The sequence below is a fragment of the Populus nigra genome, chromosome 1 (genome assembly GCF_951802175.1).
Source record: "Populus nigra chromosome 1, ddPopNigr1.1, whole genome shotgun sequence".
NCBI lineage: Eukaryota > Viridiplantae > Streptophyta > Magnoliopsida > Malpighiales > Salicaceae > Populus > Populus nigra.
The window spans coordinates 5,847,273-5,859,055 of record NC_084852.1 but is presented as its reverse complement, the minus strand read 5'-3'; the positions used below and the strand labels follow the sequence as shown (position 1 = coordinate 5,859,055).

At 33.0% G+C, this 11,783-nt stretch overlaps 1 pseudogene; it reads right to left on the bottom strand.

Annotated features, from left to right (window-relative positions):
- Positions 1–4,377: 4,377 nt before the first annotated feature.
- Positions 4,378–10,849, bottom strand: LOC133678226 (disease resistance RPP13-like protein 4; annotated as a pseudogene).
- Positions 10,850–11,783: the final 934 nt, after the last annotated feature.

Here is an 11,783-nt window from a genome sequence, read left to right as displayed (position 1 = left end):
AATTTTGAGTTGAAACTTTTTCAATTTCATCTTTCAATATTTGGTTGGTTGGAAATTATATTTCATAATTTGTTTTGGTTTGAGTTCTATAAGGTCATATCAATCTCATAACCTAAATCACGAGTTTGCTTGGTTGACTTAAGAGGTTTTTGTTTTCCTTTTGTTTTATTGATTTTCTTTAAATTTCATCTTTCTACATTGAGTTAATTGATAATTAAGCTTCATAATTTATTTCAATTTGATTTCTATGAGGTTATCCCGGTGTAATGACCAAGGTTTGATGGGTTAACTCGAGTTGATTTGATGACTTATTTTTTTAATTGAATTTTGTTTTCAATTTCATACTTCAACATTGAGTTAATTGAGAATTAGGTTTAATAATTTTTTATTATTTGCTTCCTATAGGATTATTAGGGTCTCATGATCTAGGTAGTGAATTTGGTAAGTTAACCTGATTTGATCTGAGTCGATCTAATATGTTGTCATTTGAATATTTTTAAAAAATATCATCTTGATTTTTTTTAATCAAACTATTTTTTGATCGATCATCCAGATTGTCTTTGAACCTGCTAGGTTGACTATGTCATATCATGTTAGATCATATTAATAAATAAAAACTAAAGGAAGTTTGACACACATGCATTGTGCACTCACTCAAAAATCACTATAGACTAGAGCAATGATCTTTTTCTTCTTCTTTTTATTTATTTTGATCCCCAAAGTTTTCACTGTAGACTAGGGTCCCAAATTAATGACCAATTGCTTTAAAATTGTTAGCAAAAAATAAAATTAAAAGATAGAGAATCAAACTAAAAAAAGCGTGAAAAATAGGTTGTTATTTCAAAATTGGCTAAAAAATATATTTTGCTCCTCTTACTTTTTACATTATCATTTTTCAGCCCCTTTAGTTTACCAAAAATTCATTTTAGTCCAGAACCTTATTTTTCTTATTTTTGAATTCTTGATTTTAAAGAGGAGAGAGAAAGTTGCCATATTTCAAAGATAGACTGAGAATGTCTGTTGACATCTATTTAGACCACTAAAAAAAATTAATTTTAGTGTCAATTGGTTTCACTCAATAAAAGGAATTCCAATGGAGTGTTTTTGTTCTTTCTATTACATGAGATAGTAGATATGAGCTCGATAAGTTTTTTTGAAATTATATTGATTTTGGGTTTTTGAATATTTTTTTGGGTTATTTAATGTTTCAAACCAGTTTATCAAGATTTTTAGGGTGTTTTATAAATGTTTTTGATAGAAAAAAAATTGATTGAAAAAAACATTATAGGAAAAGAATACCATTGTCATGTTTCCTCGGAACTCTCTAGTTGTCAAATTCTGGAGTTGCGTATAACACATTGTCTGCATTGTTTGTTTTGTTTTTTTAAATTGAGGGCAAACAATGCATCATCAACCCTCTATTATTAAAAAAAAAAGAGGCATGGTGCACATGCCATGCCTTTTTTAATGGGCCAGACATGTGGGCTAACTCACTTTTTCAGCCCTTGAAATTTAAAATAAAAATATTCATCTATTTTTATTTGCCTTGAAAATAATTTTCTTTTGTTATCTAACTTTAAAAAAGAAATAATGTATTTTTTTTGTTTTTTCAGTCTCACACCCTTATCCTCTTTGTTCTTAAAAAAAAATTAATTTGATACAAAAAGAGTCTCATGTACCTGGTTATTGTGTTATTAAATAAAAAATAATAATTTAAGAGATAAAAGTTTATTAATAGGTTGACTCGGGTTTTTTTAACTTTTTTAAATTGAATATTTTTATTTTTATTTTTATCCTTTAACATTAGGTTGTTTGAAAATTGGACATTTTTATTTGTTTTTTATTTGTTTTTGATGGGTTATCATGATTTCATGACCCGAGATGAGACTTGAACTGGTTAACTCAAGTTGACTCATATCGATTCAATATGCTATCGTCTTATTATTTAAAAAAAATATCAAATATGTTACCCTATCAATATTAAATATATATCATTAACTATACATCCGATTTTGCATTCAAGATTTTGTTTTTTTTTTTAGATAATAAGGTATCAATGCTTAGATATATATTTTTTTGTGTTAATAAAAACAGACCCACTCTAGTTATAAACTATCCTCTTTGTGTGTGTGTGTGTGTGTGTGTGTGTGTTTCAGAGGGTACATCAGGTGCTGGGCTACTTTCCATCTCTTACATTTGTCAATCGTAATATGAACAAAACAGATTTGTAAGGTCAATCAAGGTAGTTGTGTGATTTGTATATCGAAATTCTGGTTGTTAGGACTACAGGCCTGTATTTGAGCAAGACTCGACAATTCTGACTTCGGTTGCAGCCCATATTATTGATTGCATTTTTCTTCGGTGAACCCTCTTTCCGAGATGGGTTTTTTTAACATGGAAACTAGATGGACAGCTCTGGCCTAATAAACAATCCTAATGTATCCCTTCAACAGGTACAGTAGTTCCATTACTCTTCTGAGAGCCCACGCCAGGAGCAAGATAGGTGAAACTGGCTAGTGGTGCTTTGGTGAACGGAGTGAAATTTTGGTGGTAAATTCACACGGGTTCTCTGTCTCAAACCTAGCATGAAAAAAAATAAAAAAAACATGTTTGCATTTAGCAATTAAGCGCTTGAATTTGATTTCAGTGTCCGAGAGAACTTCTAAGATGGCTGATAGCCCTTGCTAGCTTGCTATAACTGCATGCATGCTTTATTTATCATGGGAGCCCATTTGTATTCTTTTTTAGTATGATATGCCAGTTCATCTAAATTTGCTACTGCAGATATATCAGTTAGAATAATTGACTTAGCTGGATACAACTAAAACATTAACTAGGACTCTTAGCTTCTACAGATTATTTGATATCGAAGCTGTGCTCCTTCCAGCTTCGATCTTTCAATTATCAAATTTATCCCTCTCATTTTCTCCTCACCCCTTGTTTGTCTGTGTTGCTAGGGAATGACTTGAACATGTACAGTGGTTAACCTCCATCTCCCCCATTCCATTTGCAATCTTGAAAGAAACTTCAAACATAAGCCCTCAACCTTTCAAGTGGTGCCATTACAACCCTAATTAAAAGGTAGGACCTGTGGACTTTATATCTCCTTTTCCAATGCAAGGATATTGCAAGTGGCATAGTGATATTGTGGGATTAGTCCATTGCGGTGTAAGTACTCCGTGATAATGTCTGAGATACAACTCTTCCAAATATGGAGGAGGGGAAAGTCTACCTAGCTTCTGGAAAATCTCTTCGTGAACATATCCTTCAGTGTTGATAGACAAAACCTTAAGTTGCTTCGGATGTGATTGGACTGTTAGTTCCTCTTCATTTATATTTACTTTTAGTACCCTAAGCTGTAAGCCACTGTTTAGGAGTGCCACGCTAAAATTCATTTTTTTATTTAAAATTATTTTTTTATATTTTCAAATCATTTTAATATATTAATATAAAAAATAATGTTTTAAAAAAAATATTATTTTAATTTATTTTTAAATAAAAAATAATATAAAAAATAATTTCTATCCTATTTTTAAATACCTCCTAATAAAATATAAACCACGGCTAGTTGACAACCATCCTTGTTAACAGCACCCCCTAATGTAAATAATATTTTGATTTGAATTATGATAGAATATATGGTGGTGTGGTGTTGATTTTTTTAATATTATGGAAGTATTTTATTTGTCTTGGAATATGTGATGGAATTTGCATAAAAAAATTGAGTATAATAGATTTGGTCATGTATTGACAGAAGAGCCTTCGACAGCAAGACTGCAAAGCAGAGTAGGGGCCAGAACATTATACACAACAAGCAGGTGTCTAATACCTATATTTTTGTAAATTTTGCATCCATAGAATTGTTATTTATGTTTCTTTATGTTCCTGAATTAGTTTATGTTAATTCATTCATTAACATCCGCATAATCTTTCAATAAAAAAAAGAAGAAGAAAATGATGAATTTGATTAGTTTTCCTGAAAAATAGAGAAAGCTTGGATACCTTGATATCAGCATAACTATTCTTGGAAAAAATGATAGCTAATAATACCAGTAAACCAGTGTCGTCATTATTTTAATTTACTATTTTATAAAGGATGGTTAATGATATTAATTTAAAATTAGCATTTACATATTCTTTAAAGTTTTGATTAGCTATCAAGGGAAAATGATAGCTAATAATAACAATAATCTTATGTGTATTTTTATAATTAACAATTTTATAAGAAATGATTAATGACATCAATTTGAAAATTAATATGGGCATCAAAGGAAATTACTGCAGGCATGGAAAATTAATAGATTGAGGATGATAATCTAAGAAGTTATTTAGAAGAATGAATGTATAATATGGAATGTTTTGTCTGCACTTCTAGTGTTACTTGACTCTTTCATCATAACCTGTGTGCCGCACAACGTCATCTAGGCATCTGTTGATTAGTTCTGACAGATAATCAAAGGCCAGTTCCATTGTGGTTGCTGCATTTCTGTCCTCGTTGAAACCGTCGCCAATCCACCAATGAACTAATTGCTCAGCGCCTGTCTCAGAATCCTCCGGATACAGCGAAAAGCACAACAGACATTGCTTCAGACAAATGGGGAAGCACATCATAGCTCAGATGTAAAGAAGCCATGACTGAATTTTCGCTTTCTTTCGATTTCGTTGTATTTTTCCTCACCTATTCGAAATCAGAATGCTGTTTTGCTTCCTCATTTGATGAAAAGCAATTTTGCTGAACGATGCCAAACTTTCTTCTTCATTGAGAATTCTCGGCTGATGAATCCGTGCTTTCTCAGCTCCCATTTCTGTTTCGACACTTTCTATTTGTGTAGTGATTATTATGCAACTACTCCATCCCTCCCTCTTTGGTAGACCTGCAAACGTTCTGTCTCACCAGCCTTCAGCACTGCAAACATGTCCGTTACAGCCAGGCAGTTCTTATTCTCAAGCAGTCGCTTAATCTTTGGCAGCGTTTGAGCCACATCCAGACCATTGACATACTGACCCAATTGTTTCAACATTGTCTTCATGATCTCTTCCTCACTGACAATTTGAGATAATGAGACCCAAACCCTCTTCACAAAGCGATCAACTAATTGTTTACTGTTAAAAATCTTCTGTGACATGGTGGTTTCCTAAAACCCCTACCCTAGCAATCCCAACTTGGAGCAATATCCTCTTTTCAGGAAGAATCCAGCCTATTATCTTTTTGTATCATCTATCAAAGTATCAAACCATGGCAGATTCAAGATCAATTCAAGTGAATGCTGCTGCAGTCATCATGAATGCTTGCTGTTCAATTGTCTTGAAATAAGCTTTCAAGATCTTTTGCGTCTTCTTAATGCCGTCGTTGATATCTTTCAACCTCTTTCCTGTCTGATACTGGAAAATCAATTCACGTGGGGTGAAGTTGCCGGAGTACTGAAAAATATCAAGGAGATACTGCAGAGGACATCCGCAGATATTGACGAAGAAGATATTGCAGATATTCTAGCATTATACCATTGCCTAATATAATTTATTTATTACCTAGTTTAGATATGATTGTATTCTTTACTATTTACTATTAGTATATAATCTTAGCAAGATTCATGGGAGATATTACATGCAAGACTGTCTTTTCTTGCCACATAATTTCTCTGCTATATATACATGTATACAACAAAAAAACAGAGTAAGAATGATGTTTTTGCAAATCACTGTCTCAAAATTCTTCATGTATCAAAGTAGGTTTTCTGAATTTTTAAACTATAGGAAGATTCAATTGTGCTAGCATGAAAGATCACTTAAAGGATGCTACTAATGTTGGCTCAAAGATCTTTACACTAGCAAATTACTTAGATGATACAAACACCTCCCAAAGATTGTGTTCTGTATTATTGAATGAATTCAATTATCTTCTTTGGTCAAGGGCTGTCACTATTGCCCTTGGTGGAAGATCTAAGTTTGAATTTATAAATGGTTCTCCCATTTCTCCTAAAGTGAATGACCCGAAATATAAAGCATTGTTGTCTAATGACCAGCTGATTATGTCCTGGATTCTCAACTCCATGGAAAGGAACCTTACTAAGATCTTTAGTTTCTCAAAATTATCATTGGACCTTCGGGATGCTATTCGTGATATATATGAAAATCAAAATAAATTTGTTAGGATTTTCCAGATTCATCGTGAAGTTGCCAACCTTCACCAAGAAGAAAAACCTTTTGTTCAGCTAATAGGAAGCTTTAAAAGCTTATGGAATGAATTGGAAATGTATCCCCCTTACACTACAGATGCTGCCATAGTACGAAAAGAAACTGAGGAGGATATAATTTTTTAACTATTGGCAAGTCTCAGTCCATATTTTCAAGACCTGCGAAGCCACATTCTGATGAATCCAAAACTGTCATCCTTAAAGTTAGTTTGCACCACCATTCAACGTGAAGAAATATGCAAAAAGGTAATGACTCGTGAAGTTAGAGTATCTGATACTCATGCTTATTCGACCAAATTGATGTCGTAAGATATGAACTCTGGAATCTCTGATCATAGTCAGTACAAATCACTATTTGATAATAAATCTTACAAAAGAAAATGAACTAATTTGGAGTGCCTACACTGCCACAATCTTGGTCATCATGTGGATTGTTGTTGGCTTCTGCATCCTAAAATTAAGCCTAAATTTGTAAAGGATTAGAGAAGACAACCAAGACGTGTAAGTAACCATAAGTTATACCTTGCACATAACCATGCATGTTCCATCGAGACCTTCTTTGCTAATCTTGCAACCCTGATATCTGATTTTGCAAATTATTTGCAAGTCAAGCAAGGCCAACGAAAGTCACATGATCAACCAACCAGTTAAGACCAGAAGCACTTAACTGCCTTTCTCCGTCATTTTACTGATTTTTTAGCAGAAAAGACCCAAAAAATAGCCAAGGTAAACTGATTGCTTTCATGACTACGTTAGAACTTGTAAATTTTCATGATCTTTGGATAATTAATTATGGTGCCACTAATCACATGTCAAACAAATTAAATATCATTCATGATTTAAGTCATTCGTCCATCCCACCATTGTGTCTGTTGCTAATGGGAAAAATGCTTATGTCAAAAGGAATAGAAAGATCAACCTCCTCTCTAATAAGATAGCATCAGATATTCTTTTCTTACCATCATTTCCATTTCAATTACTTTCTGTTAGTAAGATTACATCTACTCTAATATGAAGTGATTTTACCCTTTTTAAGGTTGTGTTTCAGGATCTTGTCACTAAGAAGATGATTGATGAATGATTTTTTCTACATGGTCTTTATTATATCTCTTATAAATCTCAAGCCTCCAAAGGCTTTCAAGCAACAACTAATACTTCACATGAACACCTCTTATGGCATCATCAAGTAGCTCACCCTTCAGAGTTTTTCCTTAGTAAAATAAAATCAGTTCAAATACATGAACCTCTCAATTGTGAGATTTGTCATTTTTCAAAATCTACAAGACTTCCTTTCACTTATTCGATGTCAAAAACCACTCATGCTTTTGAACTTGTTCATTCAAATGTATAGGGACCTTTCTATACTTCCATTAATGGTTTTAAATATTTTGTTACCTTCATCGATGATTTCTCTAGGGTTACTTGGGTGTATTTGCTAAAAACTAAGCATCACGTATTCGATTATTTTAAAGACTTTCATTTGTTAACCCTTAATCAGTTTTTTGCTCATATTAAAATTCTTTGATCTAACAATGGCATCGAATATATGTCCAAAGACATGTCAAAATATTTACATTCTAATGCAATGTTGCATCAGACTAGCTGTGTTGGCACACCTCAACAGAATGTGATATCTAGATGTAAAAATCATGATCTGCTTGAAAAAACTCATGTCATTATGCTTCAAATGAATGTTCTAAAAGATTTTTGGTTATATGGAGTTCTTATAGTTGCTTATCTTATAAATCACTTACCTAGTCGAGTGCTGGAATTTAAATCTCCTCTTAAAGTTTTGCAAGATAAATTCCAGATGTATCTCACATTAAAATGTTTGGCTGCACTTGTTCATGCAGTTATCAACTACAAACCGTGAAAAATTAGATCCTAGAGCACGCAAGTGTATATTTTTGGGCTACTCCACAACTCAAAACGGATACAAATGCTATGACACTTTATTGAAGTTATATGTGTCCAGGGATGTTAAATTTCTTGAAGACACCATATTTTTTTGCAGGAAATCAGGGGGAGACCTTGCTTGATTTTTCCCCTTGCCTGGTATTGAGAATACTTACCAATTTCTGTCTACTATTCTCAGTTCTGATTTTGCTCTTCTCAATCTGGACCAACAGGCTCAGCCTCTAACTATATCTGTTTTCAATAACAATGTTCTATGACAAAATCAACCCCAGACTAACCGACATAATCAACTTTAGTATGCCTCTGATTCCAACAATCCTCGGCTTGACAATACCAGTATATTAGAACTGCACAATTCTCTTAATGTTATGCCAACTACTAGAAGAGCTTCCCTTCAAACATGTCAATCGTCATCTCGAATACAAGACTATGTCACCTATAATGTGAGGTATCTCATTTCCAGATTCATGTCTTATCATCGACTCTCTCCAATACATAATGCATTTCTTACCTCTATATTAAATGTCTATGAACTGAAGAACTTCAAAGAAGCTCAATCACAGACAGTATAGAAGCAGACCATGAATGAAGAATTGAAGGCTCTTATTGAAAATCACACATAGAGTATCTTATCACTACCTGATGGAAAGAAAGTTGTTGGTTATCGTTGGATATTCAAGATAAAATTTAAATCAGATAGGGAATTTGATTGGCACAAAGCTCGTGTAATTGCACAAGGTTTCACTCAAAAATTTGGTATTGATTACAAGGAGACATTTGCTCCTGTGGGTAAGATGACTACTGTTTGAGTTTTTCTCTCTGTTGTTATCAATTAGGGGTGGTCTCTCTACCAAATGGATGTCAACAATGCTTTTTTACATAGAGATCTTAAAGAAGAAGTATTCATGAAACTTCCTTTCGGACATCCTCATAATGGAAACTCTATCTTAGTTTGCAAACTTCACAAATCTAAATGTGGCGTGAAGCAAAGTTCTCGCGCTTGGCATGCTAAATTAAGTATTGCTCTTGAAGGTCTCGGTTTTATAAAAAGTATTGCAGACTTTTCCTTGTTCATTCAACTTGGTTCTACTCATAAACTAGTCATTATATATATATATATATATATATATATATATATATATATATATATATATATATATATATATATATATATAGATGATCTCATTATCACAGGGAATAATGATGATTCCATAACTCAACTTAAAAGATCTATTCAGCAGTAATTTCCAATTAAAGACTTTGGCCTTTTAAAGTATTTCTTAGGCATTGAAATGGTAGCCTCTCGTAAAGGTTACTTTAATCAGCGTAAATACACATCTATTGAAGGATGTTAATATGTTGCACACTAAGCCTATTGCCAACCCTTTAGACAACAAATTCACGTTGGACTCTTCAAGTGAACCTTTTATCTCTTACACTCACTATTAAAAGATTGTTGGTAAACTAATTTACTTAACAATCACTCAAACAGATATAACATTTGCTGTCAGTCTTATCAATGGATATATGCATGCTTCAATAGTTCAACATCTTGGCATGGTCAAACATATCCTATGGTATTTGAAAGAAACCATTAGTCGTGGCATAGTTATGACTCGCAATGGTTATAATAACATTATAGGATACGCTGATTCTTACTAGGCAGGAAATTCTCTCGATCATCGATCTATCATTAGCTATTGTATGTCTGTTGGTGGCAATTTGGTGTCCTGAAAAAGCAAGAAACAACCCATCATAACTCGCTCAAGTGTTAAAGCAAAGTATCGTGTTATGGCCTCTCTTGCTTGCGAACTGATTTGGCTTAAACAACTTCTTGTCGATTTTGGATTTCATGGTTACTCCTATGACATTGTTTTGTGACAATCAAGCTACTATGCATATTGCATCTAACCTGATGTTTCATGAACGCACCAAGCATATCAAAGTAAATTGTCATTACATACATTCGCAGGTTCAAGCTAAACTCATCCAACCTCAGTATGTACGTTCTCATGATCAACAAGTTGATGTGCTCACCAAAGCTCTGGCGTCTACTCAATTTCACCAGTTATTAAGCAAGTTTGGATCCACCAATCCGCTCAATCTAGCTTGAGGGGAAGTATTGGAGATACTGCAACAAAGATATTGCAGAGGATATCTGCAGATATTAATGAAGAAGATATTGTAGATATTCTAGCATTATACCATTACCTAATATAATTTATTTGTTACCTAGTTTAGATATGATTGTGATCTTTACTAATAGTATATAATCTTAGCAAGATTGTCTTTCCTTGCCATATAATTTCTCTGTTATATATACATGTATACAACTAAAGAATAGAGTAAAAATGATGTTTCTGCAAATCACTATCTCAAAATTCTTCAAAAACCCTATTTCCTATATTCATCTAAGCAAGTAATAAGTCAATATGTCCTCTGCATCATAAACCAGCTCTCGTAGCCTGATTTAGATTGTTTTCATAGTTTCCTCCTTTCTTTGAGCTTTCAAGCATCAGCAAGAAAGGATTTCATTGGATCAAGTTGCGTCTTTGTTAAAAAACCATCTCAACCCAAAAACTTAAGCTATTAGGTGAGGTTTTAAGATATTATTTATATTATTCTCTAACAATCTTCGTATCTTTGAACTAACATTGAAATTCAAGAACATATTCTCATGACTTCTTAACAACTTGAACTTAATAGTCCGTAAGAGCTCTAATCATAGCCTCTGCCATGTTCACAACCTGCAATGGAATTGTCCGACGGTGGCATGCTGGAATTATTCCTGAGTTATAAGTTATATTAATGTTTGGTTCTTGACTAATAAACTTCTACCAGGTTCAAGTCAATTTCATGTGTTGTTCATACTGTTGACACCGATTTTCTTTTGTGTTCATGTAGTGAGACAGATGAAAGATAAGTAAAAAATATTTATAGATGCTAAGAGGATAAAAGTAGTGTAGAGAACTAGAATTAATTCTAAGTTCTCTGGCTCTGATGAAGGACTGAATAATGATCTCCATTAGACACGTCTAAAACTCTCTAGAAAAAAAAAGACAAAATAAAAATGATCCTCTCTGAGTTAAAATAAATATATTAATACAATTTAACTTGAGTGGTGGCATAAATTTAAATTACAAGCTTCAAATGATTCTGAAAAATTTCTTTATCATATGAGGTAAGGTAATTTTCAATTTAAAACCATGCTTGCTATAACCAAGCTGCCACTCAAAATATCAAACAAAAACTAAAAACTAAAAACAAAAATAAAAACATTGTTATTAATCTAGAAATATTGGAAAGGAAAGGGCACACTTAAATGCTGCTCTAAGTCCCTGTTTTTTTTTTTTTAGAAAAGATATTAAGAAAACGAGTTTATGTACATAATTCAAGGGTCAAAAAAGAAAAAGAAAATAATTAGAGAAGACCGGTTCCCCTGGTTCGACCTACATGCTCTGGATCAAAGCAGGAAAAAAAAAGGTCTAAATCACATTGGTCTATATCACATTCTAGAAGAAACTAATGAGAACAATGGGGGTAAGTTGGCTTGACTAGCCACAGGCCCTGATCCTTGACATGGAACCTGTGCACAAACTAGAGATGGAACCTTCTGGCTGAAACTTAAAAAGACTATCTATAACGTTAGGGGTACATGTTCCATAAAACATG